At 36.5% G+C, this 22,919-nt stretch overlaps 1 pseudogene; it reads left to right on the forward strand.

Annotated features, from left to right (window-relative positions):
• Window positions 1–14,811: 14,811 nt before the first annotated feature.
• Window positions 14,812–15,916, forward strand: LOC114297457 (putative protein phosphatase 2C 8; annotated as a pseudogene).
• The last annotated feature ends 7,003 nt before the right edge of the window (window positions 15,917–22,919 follow it).

The following is a 22,919-nucleotide window of genomic DNA, read 5'->3' on the forward strand; positions in this document are numbered from 1 at the left end:
ATTTTGTTTTTATAAACTATTGTTGGAATATATGCGATAAGACTGAAAAGCCTTATAACGATGTTCCCATGGTGAACATGACGATTAACTTAGACTTGCCATGATGGTAGAGTTGAACTAAGTTGGCGATGTTTCAGTATGAAACATGACGGTTAACTTAGATTTGTCATGATGGTAGAATTAAACTAAGTCGGCGATATTTCGGCATGAAACATGACAATTAACTTAGACTTGCCATCATGGTAGAGTTGAACTAAGTCTGCGATGTTTCTATATAAAACATGATGATTAACTTAGACTTGCCATGATGGTAGAGTTGAACTAAGTTTGCGATGTTTCGACATGAAACAAGGCGAAACTGGCCATGATTTGGTTAGTTTGAAAGGAAAATCGAAGAGTATGGTACTCTCAGTGCACTAAGGTTAAGCCTTGAGAGCTTCGTTTGGGCAAGCCAAACATGACCTCGGTCAAGAATGTCTAAATGAGACTTGGGCAATAACCATGTGATGCATCCTTAATGTGAACATAAGTGGTACTTAGGTTCACATTAAGGGGCAGGAAATATGAATGAGCATGATGAGCATAACACTTATGAAAGTTTTGTTGGATTTTTTACAAGTTGAAATTAGCCAAAATAATTAAATGAAGGAAGACCCGAGGTATTTCTATTCGAGATAACAAACCAAGTTGTTTAACTTGGAAGGGTGAAGTCTTACTAGAAGACAGTTAGTACAAGTGATGAAACAACACTTGTACGAATTTTATGGGAAATTGTTATAAGTGCAATTCGGTCGAGATAATTAACACAAGTTGCTCCGAGACAACAGTACTATACTGTACCTGAAGAATTGTTATCCGAGATATGGATGTATTCGAGGTCTTAGGATCCAAGGTGAGGAACCAAGTTGACAGACTTGGAAAGACAAGAAATATTCTAAGTATGGAAAAAATATGCAAGGCATGAAGGAAGGGCAATAAGCGTACAAAAGAAATAGAATCAACATGTGAAAGAAAAGACAAGACTTACATTGACAACAAAAGTAACAAGTTTGGTTACAGGAGAAGGCACATCAACAAGACATGACAGAAAATTGTTTAATTAGTTCCAAAACAACAAAGTTCAAAGACAAGTAAAAATCCGAAGTACTAGGTGGAGGCTCATTGTTCTTGGTCGCTTGGGCCTCGGCCTCGGCCTCGATAGCAACCTCGGCATCAATTTCTTAAAGAGTTTGATCCAGGCTCTTCTCTGCAGCGAGAACCTCGGCCTCATGCCTTATGGAATTCTTCGGTGAGGTACTCTTGGAGACCTCGTCCCTATCTTCCTTAGTCATATCTAAGATCTAATCATTCAGAGTTGGGGACTTGGCCCCAACAACAACCTCGGTGCCATCTCCCTCATCGGCATCCTCGGCGTCGGCCTCTACATCTTCCTCCTCCTCCCCAGACTCAGCGGGAGACAAAGGAAAGGGCACCTTGAGCTGGCTGATGTTACAGAGCGGCGAGTCCTTGGGGACAGATAGCTCTTTGAGTGCCACCATCCAACCAAGGTAGTAGCCTTTGTTGTAGGCTAGATTTACTTGTTGTTTGTATTGGTCCAGAACATCGGCCTGCCCCTCCGCGTAAGCCATTTCACAGGCGGCCTTTATCTTGGCCTCCTTAGTCTCGAGGGCTTCTACGAGCTTGGCCTTGGCATCGGCTGCCCTGACATCAGTAACCTTGGCAGCTTCAGTAGTGGCCTCAACGGCTTCGGCTTTAGCCTTGGCCTTGCTTTGGGTAGTCTTGGCTGCATTAGTCCTGTCTATTAAGTGATTGATCTTGGCTTCAACATTGTTAAGAGAAGACAAAAAGCCTGTTGCTTCCTAAGTCTTCTTCACCAAGTCCTTTTTCATCATCTCTGTCTTTACTGTGTGAGAATAAACATGCTGGATGGCCTGCAAGAAAATAAGTAAGTTAGAAAACTTTGGCTAAGTATTGAAAAGCTGAATGAAATGGTGAAAAATTAGAGACTTACTAAGACCGAATGTCACATCATCATTGCAAAGTTCTCATAGTGATTGAAATCGACCAGTTGGTTCATGTCGGCCGGCAGTAACATGGCAGTGGATAATGTGGCATCGACCTCCAAACTCTCAATAACACTATCACCGGCCTTCAGAGGCCTGTTACCAACCAGGACCTTGTGGGCCCAGGTGTCCTCGAGGTAGAACTTGCTCTCTTCACCTTGGCCTTCGAATCTCGGCCTCTTTACGGGCTATATGTCGGTTGTCTTAGCCTCGGCCTTCTTCTTCTTGGCATCCGCAAGTTTGAAAATTGGGACCGCATCCTCTGGATCCTTCTTAGAGTCCAAAAGGATCACAGTAACAGTGTCCTTGGCCTTTTTCACCCATTTTTCCTTAGGCTGAGAAGGCGGCGTGGAGCGTGGACTGCAGAGACACGATGTCGGGTAGACCAACCAATAAGTCCTCCACGACAACCAATTTTTGACCTATCTCCTTGGCGGTCACAGCGACGATAACTCTAGTGCCGATATGGATTGCAAGTAGGGCGATCAGTGGATTTGTCAAGCCATAAGCCGAGGAGTCAGAACCACAGCGCTTTCGGCTTCGAGTTTGGCTGGCAGAAGTGTTTGGGGGATGATGTCGGCGTTGGCATTGGGATGGAGGAATGAGTTGGACTGGAGCAGATATGGATGGTTGGCCCACAAGATCAGAGGTGGATACCTGGTCTGGCTTGGGTGAAGAAGTGGCTGGTGGTGTTGATGCCGATAGTCGAGTTTGGCTTCTTCATGGAATGTCAAGAAGCGGAGAGCAGTACGTCGGCAAGTAATTCAGCAGGATTGGGGCCTTACGAACCTCGATAGAAAGGCTGAGAAGCCTCGAGAGATCTGGGCTGGGAATGTAAGTTTGGCGGAAGTTTTTTACTGGCTGAGGAAGAGCTGCACAAAACAATAAGAGGCTAACATTAGAATAGATAACAAAAAAATTGCTAAAGTGTTAAGGAAAAAAAATTGCAGGTTGACAAAGTTCTTACCCTTATCGTTCCTAAAGACTCTTCGGCGCAGGGAAAAGAGATGAAGATCGTCGTTTAGCGCAAACTCCTGGTTGCCTGAGACAATTAGGTAATCATCTCCAGCGCCTTTGTTGAAGTCAGCGATGTCACCAATGAGTTTGTATTGGATGTATCGGGGTTTCAAGTAGTAAGTATAGCCACTTTTTCACTTGAGGCCACACGTGGTGTAGCAGTATTGAAGGTCGGACAGGGTAATCCTAGGCTTTTCTCGACATGCAAGTTCGGCAATACCATTAATGATCCTAAAAGTGTTGATGGCTAATTGCATGGGATTGAGTTTATAGTAGTGGAGAACTTCCCTGAAGAAGATATCAATGGGGAATCTGATTCCACCCGATATAATGGACACAACTTGGAAATGCATGTTGTAGCTGGTTTTTCGTGCTCCTCGGAGGGTTTTAGTCTCCTTGGGTATGATATCCCTACAGTTCAAACTCCCGTGGTTCTGAATCTAGTTTCACAAATGCAATGTGAAATAGAAAAACGAATAAGAGTCCAAATCTGGCAAATCTTAGAAAATTCGTTAATCATCAGAGACGCCAACAATGGACTGTATTGCCTGATTTCAGAGTCGCCACCTAAATATTTTTGAAAAATTTAGGAAACCCGTGACTCGTGCCAATGGCTATTTGTTCATCATTATCAAAGTGTCTCGGCTCGGAAACTTAGGTATGAGAGGGGAATGTCATGAATTGAGCACCCCACTCACCTGATCAAAGATCGACCTCTACTAATCATGATGTGAATTTAATGTATATTATATGCTCATGTTCTGATTATTATACTAACATAACTATGTGAAGCAAACAAGTATAGACCACATCACTTACTTTGGAATGCTTTGTTTTCATGTTTGTTTGAAAAGAGTTTTGAATATGTACCACTTGAATGAAAAGTGGGCTCATATGTACCCCTATCAAAGTCGTTCCAACTTAAGCAAAATAATCTTTATCCATAGGCATTCAAAGAGATATTTCAAATAAGCACTTAATCTCCTGGTAGTATGCTTGACATGGCAACACAAACACACATGTAATATGTTAAAGCAAAAATGCTCACCCAGTACTTAACCGAGGCAAGCCAAAGAAAAGAAAATAATTAGAAAAATGCATGCTCCTAACATGCAAAGTGGCTATTGCAACACATATGAAAATGCAACTGATAGGCTCGGTTTATTGATATGTCATATGGAATAACTCAAAGCATGCGGCAAAACATGTATTCAAGTAAGTAGAAAATGACAATGATATTAGAATGATGAACCAAACCCAATGCATGCAAAAACGGATAAAAAGCATGGCAATGATATGAAACGAAAATATGATACTATCAGAGTAAGCGTATAAATAAAAGAGAGAAAGAAATAGGGGTTGGAAGACATACAAATATTACAATTTTTCCCTAGCAAAAGAGGGTCCGAAAGAATATCCTAATCAACTAATTATTACAAACACAAATAAATAAACTAATTAATTATTACAAATCCGAATGAAAGCAACACAACTAATTAATTACAAATTATTACAAGTATGAATATTAAAGCTACTAATCTAATGGACTCGAACGAGAGACGAGAAACTGTATGTGCGCAAACGAGAACATCCTCTGGAATCCTCTCTGTTTGCTGCCAGAACCAGCTCTGTTTATAGTGGAAAGATTGTTCTATTTTGGCCTCAGGATCTGTTATATTCTGCTGTAAAAATACCACTGTCTGTACAAAATGGGTGGCCGGCCGGCCTGATCAGGTGGTCGGTCGTATAGAGTAATGGTCGGCCGGCCACTATTTCTAGGGAATACCCTGCTGCAACAAAGCTAAAATAGAGCAAGATAGCGTGTTTCTAGGAGACGTTTATCCTCTCTCCCGTTCCCTATCATGAAGATGATCAAGGGAGGAGTAAATTTGATTCTTAAATCATCAATCATCACAAATTTGTTACATGATGATCTTAGAAGCGATAGGACAAGAGTTATTAAATGAAATAAAATATAAACAATACTTCTTCCCTATCATGGAGTTATCTCAAGGGAGGGGATAGACTTGCTTCATGAATCATCGAACATCACTGAAATAGTATGCGATGATTCAAGACGTAATAATTTTAGTATAACATCTGACTGAACCTAACCAAATTTTATTATCCTTTTACCTTTTTTTTACTCCAATTTTATTAGCCTTTTTTACTTTACCTTTTCATTTTCTTTATCTTTTTTTCCTTTTTGTCCAAAGGTGATGATTACGTCCACTAAGTCCAAAGCAATAAAGAATGGAAAGCATGACTTAACTCAAGAAATGAGCTCTTTGAGCCCTTTTCTATGGGGAAAATTACAAAGGAAGAATCAAACTCATTTACAAGCGATAATAAATTCGGAGTCAAACTCAAAATGAGCGATAATGACTCCAAATCCAAACTCGATAATGAGCTATAATGAATCTTTCCTTTGTGATTTCCAATGGTCTAATTAGAAAATTAGTCCCTTAGAAGTAATACACCGACGACAAAGGGAAGTGTCAAACAAGAGATCATGCTTAGCATAGAGAGATGTAATGCCCTGGTAATAAACCTCCGAAGAGATTAAACCATTTAGCATAAGGGGTCTCTTTCTTATGCTTTGAGCGGTAATCTTTTGTTTGATACAACTCTTAATCAAAAGAAACAAAGAAAGGAGGGAGGTTACAAAATTATGAATGAAAGGTGGATGATTACAATGGTGTGAATATGTACATGAAAGCTAAAAAAAAAAGAAAGAAAAAGCTATCAACTCAAATGGATTGGAAACTATGGCCTACATACCCAATCCATGAGGACTTATAACAATACAATTATAATATTCAAAGCATAAATTAAATAAATGCACTAAACAGCCCCTAAACTCCAAAAAACAGTGGCCAAAACCAAAAGAAATAAAGTAGAAAAAAGGCAAAGCAATAAGCTATGGAACAAGGCCTAAGGAAGGGTGGCTAACCTCTTCTTTTTTTGTGACTTTATATCACATTTTTAAGCTTAAAATAGCTCTAAAATCAGTATGAAAAGAAAAAGAAAAGAGAGAGAGAGAGAGAGAGAGAGAGAGAGAGAGAAGATGGTAAAATAGCTCAAAGTTTACCTCTTGAAAGAGAGGAAAGCTTCTTGGTTAACAAACCACAAACTAACCACTCTCAAGGAGCTGAAGTTAGGTTCAAGAACCTCAGCAAAAGCTTCAAGTTTAAGCTTAGAAGGTGTATGTATAGTGTATGCATATTGCAAGAGAGGAAAGAGGTGTGTTGAGCAAGCTATAAGCTCTTAGCAATTTTTTCTAACCCCAAACCATATAGGGAGGTCTTGTATTTATAGGAAAACAACTCCTTACGTCAGAAATATCTAAAAGAGGACAGCTAGCTTAGAGATCGTGTATGGGAGCAGCTACAGCTGGCAAAATATCTGCTCTCGATAAACATGGCCAGTCGGCTAATTTATTTGTACGGCCTGCTCATAAATTGGCAAGCTAGCCAATTATTTTGCCCTGCTGCTCACTAAGTGGTCAGGCTAAAAAAAGGGTTTTGGTCCAAATAGGGTGGAAGGCTTGGGTTTGAAGCTCTAAACCGAATTCTTTTGTTGAAGATTTGAACAATTTGCATAATGTAACTTTCATCATCAAGTGCTCAGATTAAAGCGCCCAAGTCTTAAAGGTGGTCAAAAATGGGGTGTCTGTACATGTAGTCCTTTCCAGGAATAATGGAGTCCTCCTTCCCAGCCAACCTAAGTGAGACGTCAGTTGGGATAGAGAACTTCTGACGGAAATACTCCAGTTTGGTCGGCAAATCTACTTTCCAGTTAACATGCCTATGATCTCGGTTAAGGTGATTTGGGTACTATTTTCTGTGGAATAGGGTTTAGAATGGGTTTAAGACCTTGGCTAAACCCTAATGAACACTAGGGCAAGAGTTTTGGGAAAAGTAGAGGAGTTCTTGTTTCAATTTTCCTAAGGGTGTGGTTTCTAAGCAAATCCCAAGCCTAAAACTATGAAGGTAAACAAGATGCAAAGGTAAGAATTTGGAAAATAAGCAAGGAAAACATAGAAAACAAGATTCAAAAATCTAAACGAAGTTGAGACATAAAAAAGCTACAACATGACAGGTGCAGTGGTGTGAAACGATGATTCAAGAACACAAGGCCAAATTCAAAGCACTATGAGAAAAGAGAGTGAGCCAGTGTGTGAAGGTATGAATAAAGCATAATAGGTTCAAGAACAAGAATTGATTCACAATGTCTAGAGCACAAAAAATGGCAAGCAAATCAGGAAATAAATGAAGAATTTGATATAAGGAACAGTGGGAAATGTACAAATAGTTCACAACAGTGTCATACTCAAGAACAGTGAGAAACTGAAAGTGGAGTGATTACCTAATGGAGCCGACGAAATGGACGCCGGAATGAGGTTTACTAGAGTTAGATAGAAACGATCACATGAATGAAACGGCAAAAGGCCCACCAGAGATGACGAACGGAGTGGTTGCAGAGGCTTGAACAACAACAATGGCAGTTTGAGTGGGAGATTGTAGAGAGAGAAAATTTGAGACGAAAGAAAGACATTGAAATGGTAAAGTGAAAAGACGGAAGAGAGATAGAGGGAGTTTTGTCAAAAACATGAAAAAGCGGCAAAACGTAATGAATTTTCCTTGGTCAACGTGCATGTTAGGCGGCATGGGCAGGCTCGAGCCAATACGAATGGGACATATGGAAGAAACGGTTGAAAACGACGTGCTTGTCAGGTATGAGCCAGTAAAAATGGGACAAGTGGAAGAAACGGTTGAAATGATTGTGCGTGACAGCTTGTGCGCAGTTGAAACTCTTGAAATATTTGAAATAATGAGACAATAACCTCGGCTAGAGAAGTGATCTTGGATAGGGTGCTTAGAGAACTTGGTTCTTAGTTCTTGATTCTTGATAAAGTAGGCAATTGAGTCCTGGTTACTTGAAGTCAACGAGTCATGATCTCTGTCAGAGCAATATATGTGTTTTTGAGCCGACATGTTAGGTGGACAAACGATATAGGTTTCATCACCTCAGGTAGCCAAGGTAATAGAACCTAGGGGGCAGTTGTGGGAAAGTATTTTACGAATGGCCGAGATAAACCTGAGATGTTGGCTAAGGTGCCACGTGGATGAGTCATGTTGTTAAGGTGATCACGGAATTACTGAGATGTTTTGCGGTAATGCCGGAATCCTGAGGTATCTGGATAAGTGACAAGAGTCCTAGAACAGGAAAGGATCTCAGTCTGGATAAGGATAAGGCTCTATTCATATCTAGCCAAGAGTCTAAGATGAGCATTGAGACTGAGTCTAATAAAGTGAGGCTTCTAGGAGATCAAGTTACTGCTGGTTACAAAAATAAGGCACCTTCGTGGGTCTGTGGTAAGGTTTTACTTGTGAGTTTAAGTATTGCATTGATATCTGTGAGAGATAAGATTTACTGACTTGATCGTCGGAGTATCTCTGGGTGGACGAACCACCGTGGTATTCTCATCTTCGTGTAGTTGGCTCAATCTATTATGCCGGTACTCTCCAATTAAATTTCCCGTTTAATTGTGTGGTAAAAAATCAACACCCATACAACTTAAGATTTGATTTGATTCATTATAGTCATCATTAAATAATGTAATAAAATTTTTCCGATATTAATATAGAAAGGACAGAATCACAATCCCAAATTCTCACAGTATGAACATTTCCAACTTCAAATATGCAAGGTAATGAATATTGAGATAACAAAATATCTCCATCAACACGTGGTACAATACTAGGTCCAAGTCCAAACGCATGAACCCGTTACCACTTACACCCTACAGATGTCTTCTTCGGATCCAGTTAAAAATCCGATAAGTCAACACATTTCGGTACAACAAATAAAAAAATAATGATAGAAACTCATATTTAAAATTTTTTAAACACACTAGAAATGATATGATAAATAATGAAACTCCACATAATTAAGAGTAAATTCTAATAGATAGATTTAATTTCCTTTAAGTTTTATTAAAAATTAATCTTATTAAATCATCGTAAAAATAATTTGTCTAGGTCATTAAAAATTAACAATTAGTCACTTTTTTATCACGATTTTATAAATTATTGTTAAAACTTAGAATTAGTGACGTTTTTCTATAAAAAATTTTTTAAATTATTACTAAAACTTAAAAATTAGTGATATTTTTTTATGACAATTTTTTTAAACTATCGTTAAAACTTATAATTAATAATTTTTTGTGACAAAATTTTCAAATTTCATTAAAAATTAATAATTAGTGATTTTTTTAATAGTATTTTACGGAAAAATATCGTTAATTATCATAGGACCTATTAAATAATAAGTCTATTTATTAGGTCTTACACATAAATTCCCCCATAATTAAATATATAATAAATTAAAAATTAACATATACCATTCTATATCATTATAAGTAAAACTATGAGAAATTTATTAGGGCTCAAACATTTTCTAAAAAAAAAAAAGAAAAAAAAAATAAGGAGGACTTACATATAAGTCCTAATAGGTGGACTTATTATTCAATAAATCCTAAGAGAATTAACGACATTTTTCATTGAACACTATTAAAAAACGTCACTAATTGTTAATTTTCAGCGACAATTTGAAAATTGTCACAAAAAATGTCACTAATAAGAAATTTTAGTGACAGTTTAAAAAAATTGTTACAAAAAAGTCACTAATTTTCAACTTTCAACGACAGTTTGAAAAATTCGTCACAAAAAGTCACTAATTGTAAATTTTAACAACAATTTATAAAAATTGTGACAAAAAAACTCACTAATTATCAATTTTTAACTACATACGTAAAAAAATCTTCATAAAAAACTATTTTTATCGACGATTTTATTAGAACTTATTTTCAATATACTTGATGCTAATTAAATCTAATTATTATAACCTATTAATAATTTACCCAAAAAAATAAAGCTCAACAAACCTAGGGGTGTAAAAATGGTCCGAGGCCCGTGTGCAACCCGAAATCCGCCTGAAGCCTGAGGTAGGCCCGGCCCGTTTTTGCTCGGTTAAGCCTGGGTCGAGTCCAACCTAGTACCTTGGGCCTGAGCCTAGGCCTTCCATTTGGGGCCTAGCCCAGCCAAAAGAAATCTGAACCCTGCGGGCGGCCCGGCCCGACCTGATCCACCCATCCGACCCTCTCTTTACCAATGGTCAAATTTCAAAAAAAAAAAAAAAAATTGCAATGGTTAAATAATTTTAAAAAATAAAAAATAAAATAAATAAAAAGATTGATCTTATAAAAATAAAAAATTATAATAATTAAATAAAAATTAATCTTGTAAAAATAAAAATTTATATAATTAAATAAATAACATTAATAATTTAAAAATGAAAAAAAAATAGTTTATTAAATTAAAATCAAAGGCACACTGCCACTGTGGTTGACTGCTATAGCAGCCGAAACAAGAGATGAGAGAGAGAGAGAGAGAGACAGAGAGTGGGACCCTAGCCTACTTTGCTATAGCTGCCTACTCTGGTCTGTCCCACCCGCCCCTACTAGCCTAGTCGAAATTGGTCTGTTGCATCTCCTCCTCAATCACTCAACTCAAACGATAATATATACAAAAGGTCATAATTCAAATGGTCATAATTAAAACTACTATAAATATCTTTCATTTTTCAAAATAAATCTCACAACGAATAATTCTCTCTCTCTCTCTCTCTCTCTCTCTTAAACTCTCTCAATCTCTTTTAACTCTCAATTAATTTTGAAGTGTCATCCTTAAGTGACAATTGCAATTGTGCAATAAGAAACTTTTGTTAGAAGAAGAAAATTTCTGTATCACATTCGCTAGTCAGTAATATTAATTAGTTTAATTAAATTTATTAGCTACTCATTTTTTTATTAATTATTTGTGCACATATATTAATTATTATTTTTTACTGATTGTAATTACACATTATTTAAATTAATTGTTAATTCTTATATATTGTTTTACTTACATTACTATGGATCCTAATATGTCTAATGTTTATGTCGATGCTGATACATATACTACACAACATAAATCTGTTGATTCTCCTTCTAATATCTCTTTCCCAACAGTTGGATCATCATCTAGGAGCAGAAGTAGTAGTGTTTGGAAACATTTTGTAAAAATATCTATAAATAATCCTAATGGTACAATTGTATTTTAAGCAAAATGTAAATATTGTGTACATTTACTTAGTGCTACATCTACTGTGGGTACTAGTCATCTAAAAAGGCATACTAACAAATATTTACAAAGTTAACAACTTGATATTCAAAGTCAAATGCAATTAGGGGTTTCATCAACTGGTAATTTGCAAACATTTTCATATGATCCTATACGTGCACAAAATTCTGTAGTTGATTATATTATTAAAAAAGAATAACCTTTTACTACTAGTAAATGTTCCGATTTTATCGAAATGATTCACGAAAGTTTTGCACCGCAATATCAAAGTTTTTCAATAAATACTACTAGAAATAGGATTTTAAATAAATATGAGGATGTTAAAAGTGAATTATTTGACATCTTTAAAAATTTGAATGGAAGAGTTTGTGTAACATCTGATCTGTGGTCAAATAATGTTTTGAATATCAATGTATCACGGCACATTTTATTGATAATGATTGGAAATTAAATAAAATGACTATTTCATTTAAATTAGTTGAACTTCCATACACTGGTCATTCGCTTGGTCTAGAAATAAGAAATGTATTATATGAGTGGGTTTTACAAAATAAAATATTTACGATTAGTTTAGATAATGCATCATATTATAATCAAATTGTAACTCATTTAAAATCAACTTTACAATTACTTGTTGATGGTGATTTATTTCATGTTCAGTGTTGTACTCACATTTTAAATTTGATTGTTAAAGAAGCTATGCATGTATACGGAACTTCTGTACTTGTAATAAAAAATTGCAGTTGTTACTATTATGTCTTCTGGTAATCGAATTTCGAAATATAGAAAAATTTGTCAATGAGAAAATATGCCATTTAGAAAATTAATTTTAGATGTAGATAGTAAGTGAAATTCAACATATAATATGCTAAAAATAACTTGTAAACAAATAAGAGTAACAGATTTATTTTTTGCAACAACATCAATAGGAGGAGTATTGACTTCCATTGTATTTAATTGGCACCAAGTAGCCTTGTATAAAGATTTTTTTAAAGGTTTTCGATACTTCAGCAAAATTATTTTATTATATATATATATATATTCCTACTTCACCATTTGTTTTACATATGCTAGCAGAAATAATTAAAGTTTTCATAAAATATATGGGTAATGAATATTATGTAACCATTATTACTTCAATGAAAGAAAAATTTGATAAATATTTTGATCATTTGCCTCATCTATTAGGTTTAGCGATAATAATTGATCCTAGGTGTAAAGAAATTCATTTATAAGAATTTTTAGAGCGTCTTTTCGCTGATCAAACACAGTTTGTCCCTATTATGCAGACATGCAACAGATTATTTGAAGAATACAGGGCAGCTGTATCTGTAAATACACCTACACACACTACACTAGCAGTCTCATCTTAAGGTAAGAGATTAAGTGTTTTTTTAGTAACAAAAAGTAGAAGAATATATAAACATACAAGTGTAAGTAGTTCTAAACTACAACGTTATTTGGAAAGCCCGTCAGTGGATAATTCCGATAATTTTGACATTTTGGTATAGTGGAAACAAGATGAAACTATGTGGTTTGTGGTTTCACAAATGGCCCGTGATATACTAACCATTCATATTTCTACAGTTGCTTCAGAAACAACTTTTAGTGCATGTGGACGGGTGCTGAGCGATTACCGGAGCAAACTTTCACCCGAAATGATTGAGGCACTGATGATATCTAAAGATCAGATGCATGCACTTACAAGAAGACAAAATTATAGTGAAAAGGAGTGAATTCAAAATGATTTGGATGACATAACCTCGGGCAACACGACTGAAATGTTTGTCTCCTTCGATGATTGATCAATAATTTATTTTTTACTATTTCATTTCATTTCGTTTGTTTTGTTTTGTTTTGTTTGTTTGTTTGTTTTTTTTTTTTTTTTGGTATTAGATTATTGAGGTGGAGTATAATGCAAATGATTGGTAGGCTAGTAGGGGCCAACCTAATTGGGATGTACTTGACTTATAGTGATACAATTGTTCTACCATCATTAGTAACCTACACCTAATTTATTTAATAGTATCAATTTTTTAATATTTTCTTTCATTTTGAAATAAAAATTATTCATTCAATAAATGTTATATAAATAATTTAATATTGTAATATTTAAATTTTTATTTTCATATATATAAAATTATTTATTTTGAAAGAAAAAAATTACATAATTGCAATTTTTTTAGTTATAAGTTTATAATTAAAAAAATATAAGTCATACATAATTAAATTTAAATATCACCATGAAACATTACATAACCAAACAAAACATCTCATTAATCTTAACTAAAATACTCTAGTATAATTTCTTTTTAATTTTTTATTCCTAATATATATTTTAAAAAAAAGCCCAACTAGGCCCAGCCCGTTGCCTAAGCCCTAGGCTTTATTATGAGTGGGTTTAGACTTGGGCCTTGGCTCCACTTTTTGGCCCATAGGCTGACCTGACCTGCTAAAAAAAAGAAAACTCACGAAACATACTTGGGTCGACCCAAGCCCGAGCCCAGATGGGCCAGGCCATTATTACATCCCTAAGCAAACCACACATCCAGACTTCTCTCGTGGTCCTCATTTCACAACTCACAAAATATCTCCCTACCGAACCAAATCTCTTTGCCCGTAATCCGAACGCCACGTGTTACGTTTCCTTAATCGCAGCCACACACGTTTCCCGCTTAAAAATCCACTGCACGATTTCCCACATTTAGTCCAAGTGGCGACAATCTAAAGCGGCTGGGATTTAAAACCTGCTCATTGCTCTAAATTTTGAATCACACCAAACGCATTGTACTAAGACTATCAAATTTATCATTAAATTTAAATTTAGTAAAAAAATTTACTTTTTGCTGCTTCAATAGTTCATCAAATTTATCATTAAATTTAACATTTTTTAAATCTTTCAACAAACTGAGGATCAATATACCGTTCATCAAATCACTATTTATTACTATTGAATTTTCACCACCGGATGTCCCCGAATCACCACCTCAAGGCAAAAATTTGTGAAAAAATTACACTGGTCAGTCGTCTGCCCTGTCAACCCATGGTTTGATAAAGCTCCGTTAGAACACTTGATATCAAAGGAAGTTTTTATTCAAATTTGGTAAAGAAAGAAGAAGATGAAACATTGGAAATGGTTTATCAAATTTTTACTCAAAAATATTTATTTATTTTTATGTTTTATAAGTATTTTTTTTTTATAAAAAAATAAAATATATACTTATTTAAATTATCTCAAAAGTCTTACATCACCTGCAGTGCACGGTCACCAGAAAATGGCATTGTCAGATTTTGACAAGTCAGAATGCCAGAAAATATTGCATCTCCGGCATCTAAAATCTTTTAGATTCGCCGGCGGTGATGATTATTGTTTGAAGAAGAGATGATTTTAAGCTTCAAAGCCATCATTTTCATGTTCGTCATCGTCAAATCTCTCATTAGGAAATGACTTCATTTCATAGCGAATTTCAAGGCTCAGAGAAGATTCGTGGAGCGTCACGTGCTTGTCACAAGGATCAATTTCAGTGATCGGACGAAGAAGATAAATGGAGGACGCCCTGAGAGTGGAGCTAGGGCTTCTAACCAGATATTCGAGAGATTTCAATTTCTTCGGCGTGTATGACGGATATGGAGGCTCACGTGTCGCGCACACTTGCCGTGACCGGTTACACCGGTTACTGATGAAAGAGATTTAAAAAGAGAAAGAAGATATGGAGTGAAAATGACATTGTTAGATTGGCAAAAGGTGATGGTGGGGTGTTTTGAGAAGATGGATAAGGAAGTGAGCGATTGTGGAAGGGCAGCGGCGTCGCATAGTGCAGCTGCGTTGTCAGAGGTGACGATAGGTTCGACTGCGGTGGTGGGAGAGGAGGAGATCGTGGTTGCGAATTGTGGCAATTCGAGAGTTGTGCTGTCTCGAGGAGGTGTCGCAATATGTTTGTCTGATGATCATAAGGTAATTTGAATAGTATAATGTTGATCCTAATAGAGATCATAATGTTATATAAATTATTAAAATTTAAAATTGTTTCTAGTTATACATCACTATCAATTTTAAAACTTCTAAAAATTTGTTAATGTGATCATGAATGAGAGATTTTTATTCTTTGAATGAGTCATGATCTTAATTGTGTTAAGTTTTGTGAGGGAAATGAAACAAACAAGAAATTGATAAGAAAAATGATGAATGCTAATTTATGTAGTTGAGCATGTTGTCAGTCAGTTACAACGTATTTGATTCACTCAAATAATTTACAATATATAGCCAAAGAATATGATCATATCTTGTAATTATAGGGATTAAGCCAAATCAATGATCCAAATTCAAGCCACAAATCATGCATTTGATTTGAGTAAATTGAAGAATCAGTTAATCTAAAAGGACAGATTGCATCAATACTCTACACCCATAAACTTATCAAGATATCAATATGTTGGTTTTGATGAATCAGACGTTCTATATATATATATATATATATTTATAAAGATTTGTTTTAATCTTCAACTTATTTCACAATTATAGACTATTTTTGTTGATATGATCATTTTTTTGCATAGCCTGATAGACCTGATGAGTTGGAGAGAATCAAAGGTGCTGGTGGAAAGGTTATAAACTGGAATGGGCATCGAGTTCTTGCTACGTTGTTGTGATTTATAGATTTAGTTTACAATCTCATTAATACATAGATCATACATGTTTCCCAACAAATCACATTTCAGTCGAGATCAGGGCTATACTTTATTTTTAGGCCTGTCTAAAAACAAATAAAAAATTCAAAATCTTCCCATTTGACTTAGATATTATTTAATATATTTTTTTATATATTTTAAAATCAAAAATATAATTAGTTTAGTGGCAAATTTATTTTTGTTTTGTTGTTTAGTTAGGATGGCCCTTTGAAGTCTTATTTATGCACTATTGTTGTTTTATTAATATAATGTTTCTCATGTTCTCATTAAAAAAAAAAAAAGTTTGTTTAACGTACTCAAAATTAGTAGTTAAAATTTTTTAACTAATTCTTTTACATGACTAGTAATACATAATATATGTCTATAAGAAAAGAAAGCTAAACAATGTAAAACATATAAATAATATATATATATATATATATTTATAAAAATGTATTGTCAAATATTATTTGTGGGTGGGCCTGGCCAGACTAGGTTTGAAGTACTTTTCTAGACCTGACTACATAATAATCAAGCATAAATAATTGGGCGTATTATGGACCCCTCTCTCTTTTGAGACTTATTACTCATTAAAGTCTTGACTTTTTATGTACCTATAAGTCCTGACCCATTATTTATTTATTTATTTATTTTTACACTTGAGTGTTTTGTATTGCCCTAAATAATATTTTGTTCTCTCTAATCCTCTACCATATATGCCTACTGTCTCTCTCTCTCTCTCTCTCTCTCTCTCTCTCTCTCTCTCTCTCTCTCTCTCTCAGATACACACAAAGAAAACTCTTCTCTCTTTCTCTCTCTCTCTCTCTCTCTCTCTCTCTCTCTCTCTCTCTCTCTACCATTTCTCTAAACAGTTTCATACCACCGCCGCCACCATCGTTGCCATGGTCGCCTTCAACGTCGGTCATTTCAACCATGGACATCCTCCGTCGCCTTCAATGCTACTTGCCTCAACCACCACCATCCTTCATTGCCTTCAATGACGCTCGGCTCAACCATAGACACCGTCCTCTTTCTCCCTTACCGTCGTTATCCTCCTTCCTTCTCGTCGTCGTCTTCCCTCCTTGCCGTCTTCATCACTTTCTTTACAACAACCCTCCTCTCTCATTGCCATCATTGCCGCTGTTATCATCCTTCTCTTTTATCATCGGTCTACTATATTTGATGTCGTTGCCACCATTATCCTCCATTATAGATCTATTATTTTCTATGCCGATCTTCAGCAAAATCTTTAGATGTGGCCATTTCTAACGCCAATTGACTGCTTTAACATGTCGATCTAGTATCATAACCCTCGTTAACATTGAGTCTCTCTATGAACTAGATCTACTGGGCATAAAAATTGAAAGAACTAGCCTGAATAAAGTCATCAGTTCAGTGATAAATTTATCACTTTTATGCATGTGCATTTTTTTAATCTATATATAAATTTTTGTAGCCATAATCTGGTATTTGATTACTGTGCTTCATGATAGAATGTTGTGATGCCCCCCTCTCTCTCTCACACACAAATTAAATTTTTTACTTGAAAATTTTTTAACAAATTCACCAGTGATAAATTTATCATTAATAAATTGATGAAGTGATAAATTTATCACTGGAATGAAGACAGAGAGCAAATGGCAAAGGTATGATTATGTTGATCTACAACACAGAGGAAAAATATTTTCTGGTAAGGCCTTTCATTATCTTTTTCATCCTCTTCATTTCTCTCATTTTTCTTCTTCTTCTCCTTCTTCTATTATTTTGTCGCCATCAGATTTAAGGAAGTAGTGACGTTAGTGATGTAGCACTTGTGTCCTTTAAACTATTGGAGAGTGTATTTAATTCCTTTATTTTCATTTTGAGAGTTTTTTGAGTTATTGTATTTTGGTTTTGGAGGAGTATGATTCGGTTTAAACTTGTGGGGATTGTTTGTTCGCGCTTGTTTATGTTGAAAAGTTCTTTGGGAACTTGGAAAATCTGTTCTAGTGTCGACACTAGCGTTTCTAAGGGTCGATACCACCTTGCTGCCATGTCCTTAGTGTCTTTGCTGGTTTTTAAGGTCGACACCATGGGCTCTGAGGGTCGACCCTTCTCTTGCTATTTTGTTCTGGGTGCATTCTAAAATAAAGGGTTGACACCACTGGTTCCAAGGGTCGACCCTTGTCCTCTACACACATTAGTGTCTCAGCTTTTCTTCCTAAAGGGTCGACACCATTGTCTGAAGGGTCGACCCCTGCGAGTAAATTTCCAGATTTTTGGTTCAGTTTTGAGCTCTATTTTTTTAGGGTTTGACTTATTCTTTCCTTTGACTTTAGGGCTATTATTCTACCATTATATATAGACTCCAAACACACTTTTCTCATTTATTTTTTCTTTCTTTCTCTCTCTCTCTCTCTCTCTCTATTCCCTTTTTAAATGCGAGTAAATTTCTAGATTTTTGGTTCAGTTTTGAGCTTTACTTTTTGGGGGTTTGACTTGTTCTTTCCTTTGACTTTAGGGCTATTATTCTACCATTATAAATAGACCCCAAACACACTTTTCTCATTCATTCTCTCTCTCTCTCTCTCTCTCTCTCTCTCTCTCTCTCTCTCTCTCTCTCTCTCTCTTTCTCTCTCTCTTTAAACCGTGAATCCCTCTCTCCCTCTTAGAAACTCAACTTTCTTACATAGATCTCTAGATCTACTTGGTTAGAGGCATCTTTTCGCATTGGTTCTTTGAGAAATGTTGTAGATCTCTTCAAAGGCTTTCTTTTGATCTAAGAGTTTCGTGGTTTCATCGACTTTGAGTTTTTCGGAGTTCTCCTCTTCGCTTCAAGAGATAGGGTCTATTTCTTAAACTCAATATGAGTTTGGTAGCATATTTGTGACCTATTTTATTATTCATATTTGGCAGTCATTGGGTATGATCTTTACCCTACTTATTTGTTATTTCAAAAGATCTATGGATTTGGGTGTTTTGGGTTAAACTTGCGGTTTGGATTTAAAATGTAAAAGAGAGATTTTCAAATGAGTTCTTGAAACAAGTGATGATTTTGTATTGGTGTGGAGATATGTTGACATGGTGGCCTTCCTTCACTCAAAAGTGATTTTGAAAGAAAATGAGGCTTTATTATAAAATCATGGGTTTTGGCTTGTGTTGGAAAACAATGAAAAATGATGTTGGCTTTGTAAGAGATGGAAACAAAATGGTTGTGGGATTTGGAAATGGTTGTTGATATGCATTTGGAAAATATATCTATATTGATATCTTTTGATTATTGCATTAGAGATAACTGTTTTGGCTATCGGTGGAGGATAGCATTGCCATGTGTTAGAAATTGCATGTGAATTAGGCAATTTGAAATCATTCATATCTGTAGACGTCCCCGAACGTCCCGGGAGGAAAATCCCGTTTTGTTCATTTGGGATCACTACAGTTCAGGACTCAAAATGTCACGGTCCTATATCAAATCTCGCAAAGTGCAATGCAAGATCGATGAATCATCAAAGAGTCCAAATTCGACAAATCGTTTTTGAAAACTGATTTTTTTTAAAAGAAGTGCAAAAACATGGACCGCTTTGCCAGATACAGAGTCGCCACCTAAATATTTATTTTTGGGGGAATTTAGGAAACCCTGACTCGTTGCCTAAGGCCACGTGTCCGTCATCACCAAAGTTGCCTCGGCTCGGGAACTTAGGTACGATTGAGAAGGTCACTTCGTGAGCATCCCCGCTCGCCCGATCAAAGATCGGCCTCTACTACTCATGATATCGAGTTTTGAAAACATTATGTGCTCTTATTCCGGTTATTAGCCTAGATTACTACGTGATTCACACAGCATACAAGTATAGACTGGGTCGTCTAAGTTGGAACAAAACATCTCATGTTTGTTTTTTAAAGCGGTTTGCTACTCGCAAGTAGGCTAAAATGTAGATTTTGCCACTCTTAAGTGGGCTTAAAACACACATTTCGATGAATTGTTCCAATTCAGATAATCCAACCTTCACCCACAGGCATTCAGGCAGTTATATTACATAAGCAGTTAAGCATGCTATCATGGCAGTCACTCACACACATGCAAGGATGCTAAAGCATAAACACTTACCGAGTACTACAAGCCAAAACGAAAACTAGTTAGTAATCAATGCATGATCCTAGTTCATGTTAAGATGACTAATGCAACACCTGCAAAATGCAACTAAGATAGGCTCGGCTATTCTAAGCATGGCATATGAAATGCAACAGGTAACATGTATTCAACTTGGAATTAAAATACAATGCAGTTAGTATGATGCGCCGAGTCCGGTGCATGCAATACAGATGAATGATGCAAACATGCAAGCATAAGTATGCTAATTGAAACATGCCCTAATCTAACCATCATAAGCTGGTAAATAAAAGGGAGAAAGACGTGGGGTTGGAAGACATACATCACACACACGCACACTTATTACAATTGTGTCCTCGCTCGGAGGGTCCGAATAAATAATACAGTCCGAATAAATAATTAACTGTCCTAGCTAATTAAATATTACAAAACCCTAATTAATCATCAAATTAACTAGGAAAGCAAATAAATTAGCATGCAAGCTAAATGGACTGCCTCAGCTCTGTTCCGAATGATGAAAGATGCATGCATGCTCGAGCCGCCTCGTCGGGAAATTCCTGGCGATGCCTCGATTCGCCTCTATTTGCAATTGATCCCGGAATGCTGTACAAAACTCCAGAAGGTTGTTGACCAGTTTTTGCTGTCGGTTTCCAGTTTGCTGCAACAGAGAGCAAGAAAGGGGCATGGCAAAGTATTTTCATATATGTATGCACGACCACTCTCCCTGTCATTGCACAAGCTCTAGGGAGTGTAGACCTCGATCCTCGTGCCACCAATCACGCATCTCGATGCATGATGGCCAAGGAGTCGAATTACACGACTCAATATGAAATGAATGCACATATAAACACAACAAGGCCTAAACTCCATCATGGGTAATCTGGAGTGTCGGCGACCGGGAATTAAGACACGTTTCATCACTTTGAGTACGAAATGTCCCTCGTTTCCCGTGTTTGGACTAACCCTACTCCAAACACAATGCAATGAGATGGCATACACAATGCGGCTAACATGCAACCCTAAATGCAATGCAACCTAATCATGCTGGCATGCGAGGGATGATATGTACACATGCAACCTAGCATACGCAATGCTATGGACTAAAATGGCATACACAATGCACATGAGCTATATGGCATACACAATGCAAGGTGGACTTAAACCAATATGAGTGGACCTCAGCCACACTCAAATCAGTGGCCATATGATGAAAATGAGACAACCGAAATACATGCAACCATGCACGAATACAAAGAACCGATCCTAAGGCATAACATGCAACTCTAACAAAGCATGGCAAAGAATGAAATATGGCATAGAATGGTACGTGATCTAGCTCTGAAATATGATGCACAATGGTCCCAAATCATGCAAACGCTTCACACGATGCATGTTAGATGGCCCGAATACCGAAACTAGTGAAGTGCGTTACACTAGAAGTACACAAAGCAATGCACAAATGGAAAAACCAACCCCAAACAGACCCTAGGCAAGTCCAAGACAGTGGGAAATTGGTCTAAAATGATGGCTCGGAATGCAATCAAATGAAGCCCATGCAATCAAATGAAGCCCATGCAATCAAATGAAGCCCATGCAATGGTCGGTAAATGAGGCATACAAGCCCGACTCTCTAATGCACTTAAAGAGTGGAAATCATGGGAATATGTCATGCATATAAGCTCTGAAATATGATGTGCAATGGCCCCAAAACATGAAAACACCTCAGTATATGCATGCGGTGGACCTCAAAACTCAAAGTTAAGCATGGATATTGAACTACAGGCATGTAAAAAAAGCATCATTCGACCATGAGACCCAAAAAAAGAGCTAAGGTAGTCCAAAACATGCACAAAATCAGTTTAAGGCATGGCCAAAAATTGCTAAAATCAAGGGTCAACAAAGCATGCAAAGAAAGCTAGTGAACCATGAGTTGTACTACAACTATATGAAGCATATGAGAGCTCACCAAACCAGCCAAAAATAGAAGTATGCCATGCCAAAATATGTCCAAAAACCCACTGAAACTCAGTCAATGCATGCAAGAATGATAGGCTCCTTTGGAAGGCCATGCAAGGGATTATTCTACACATGTATAATGGACACACAAAATGGAAAAACCACCTCTGGAAAGAGGTTATGAGGGTCCTAAAACCCACCAAAAAGGTCCTAAAATTAGTCTAGGAAGCATGCAAGTGAAAGCCCCTTTGAAAGGCCTTGAATAGGATTGTTCTACACATGCATAATAGACACTTTATATGGAAAAATGGGCTCTAGATAGAGCCTATGCAGACCTTAAAACTCACCAAATAGGGCCTGAAATATGGCTTTGAAACATGCAAGTAGGAGCCCCTTTGGAAGGCCAACAAAGCTAGTAAACAAATCAAGGGGTGAGAGGGTCACCCCTCTCTGATTTTAGGGCTCAAAAACACATGTTAGCGCCTAAAAATCCGCTGGATTTCAGTGGCTAAAAGGCCAAACCAAGGCCAACACAAATGCTCTAATGCATAGCCTTAAACATGAAGAAATGAAGCATGCAAAGGGGAAGATGACCCAAACAGAAAAAATGTCTTAAACAAACATGTTTATAAGCTCAAAACAAAACTTTTTTAAGTTTATGAAAAAACCCAGAAATGCTTGCAAATAAGGCTAAAGAATGAAGCAAAATAAAGCTACAAAGAGGGAAATGGTGACTTACCCTTGTAGCACAGCAATGCAGCAAGCTCTGGACCAAGAAAGTGAGCCCTCAACCTCTGAAAAATAGCTCCAAGGTACTTAGGATGGTAGTGGAGGTGTTGTGCTTGGAGGTGTAGTGCAAATGGCCAAGAACCATGGAGCTATGGAGCTTGGATGTAGAGATATAGATGAAGAGTATATGTATGCCTCAGCCCAAAATGT

The sequence above is a fragment of the Camellia sinensis genome, chromosome 8 (genome assembly GCF_055761805.1).
Source record: "Camellia sinensis isolate YWXY chromosome 8, ASM5576180v1, whole genome shotgun sequence".
In the NCBI taxonomy this organism is placed as follows: domain Eukaryota; kingdom Viridiplantae; phylum Streptophyta; class Magnoliopsida; order Ericales; family Theaceae; genus Camellia; species Camellia sinensis.